The following is a 1,655-nucleotide window of genomic DNA, read 5'->3' as shown; positions in this document are numbered from 1 at the left end:
CGAGGCAGGCCGGCCGGCCCGGGGCCCCGCTCAGGCCGGAGTGGCGGGGCGCGCTCGCGCCGTCCCCCCGCCCCTCCCGCGCTCCCTCGCACGCCGCCCGGGCGCGGCCGCCCGGCCCGCTAGGCGCTGCCCGATGTCCCGGCGGGGGGCGGTGCGGGGCAGTGGGGCGGTGGCGGCTGCGGCGGCGGCGCCGCACTCCTCATAGTGTCGGGCCCCTCAGCTGCCCTGGGCTCCGCGCCACTCCACTCCGCGCCGGCAGCCGCCCGGCTCGCACTCCGCTCGGGCCGTCTCGGCTCGGCGCAGCTCTGCGCCCCTCAGCGCCGCCGTGCGGGCCCGGCCGCCGCGCTCCGCTCCACTCGCTCGCCCGGCGCCGCGCTGCTCCGCTCCCGCCCGCCCGTCTGCCCGCCGGCAGCCCGCTCCGCGCCGCTCCCTGCCTCGCTCGCGCCCTCCTAGGCCCTCCGGCCGGCCCGCTGCCCGGCCCTTCGGGCTTCGCTCGCGCTCTGGCCGTTCGCCGGGGCCGGGGCCGGTCCCGGGTCAGCTCTGCTCCGGCTCCGCTCCCGCTGCTCCCGGAGTTCCAGCTCGGGCGGGCCACCTGGCTCCGGGCGGCGCCACAGGCGCCGGACGCCGACGCGGGGCTTTACTTAGTGCGCCTCTCGCTTCCGCCTTTCGTTCGCACCGCTGTGGCTGCCGCCGAGCGGCATGGCCCCGTGGCTCCCGCTGGCCATGCCCCCTCAGTCTGTCGCCATCTTCCGCTGTGCGGAGAACACCTTGAGAGCCCGTGTGCGAGTGTGTTTGGGGGGGAGCAGGGCGGAGAAAGAGGCACGAAGAGGCGGAGGGAGCGGGACTGGGGCCCCGACTGCGCCTGCGCCTCAGGACTCCCCCCGCCACCCCCCCACCCCAGCCGGCCGCAGCCTGTGCTGTTTGGGGATGTTTCCAGTCCACCCCCAACTCCATTCACTTCAGCGCCTCCGTTCATCCGCCCGCTCCCCGCGTGCACACGCCGCACGCTGAGTCCCAGGCCCCGGTGCCCCCCCTCCCCCGCCGACCCAGGCGCCCGCCTCCTTCCCTGGGGTGGCTGCTCGCTCCCCCCGAGGGCTCGGGGACTTCTGAGGGTGATTGTTAGAGGCAGAAGGCAGGAGGCACCTCCGTAGCATCTCGCTGCCACCCTGGGTCGCCGCCCCCGTCCCCGTGACTAGGCGACGCTGGAGCCGGCTGCGGATCGGACCAGTCCCGTGTCCCTAACTCCGCCAGCCCTCACTGTCCTGCCCGAGGCCAAGACGGCCCGTGGTGCTGAAGGACAGCTCCCAGTTTAGCCGCCGCAGAGGACAGAGCTTGGAGAGCGTCCTGGAGGGGGCAAGACAGTGGGCTAAGATGGGTAGTAGCGATGGGGTGTCGTTTCTGCCCTTAGTAAGATTTTCAGCAGCCTCTCCCCCGTCCTAGCTTCCTGGCTCCCCCTACAGGCCGCTGAGAATAGCTGAGCGAGAGTTAGGGAAGCTGCGCCGCCAGGATTGAACCATGTGCTTGGGGCCCTCACAGAGTCACATGGCACTAACTCAGACGAACAAACGTCCTGCCGCGCCACTAACCTTGTTTGGATTCCACCAAATCTCAGACTGTTCCGGTCGTCTGTTTCCTTTCTCATTCCCTCCTACCCC

This window comes from Sus scrofa, chromosome X (assembly GCF_054392235.1).
Source record: "Sus scrofa isolate SSC_HxYL_T2T_F1_AM1 chromosome X, Sscrofa_HxYL_maternal_Yorkshire_Landrace_v2.0, whole genome shotgun sequence".
NCBI classification, from domain to species: domain Eukaryota; kingdom Metazoa; phylum Chordata; class Mammalia; order Artiodactyla; family Suidae; genus Sus; species Sus scrofa.
The sequence above is the reverse complement of the archived record's forward strand: the minus strand, read 5'-3'. Positions refer to the sequence as shown.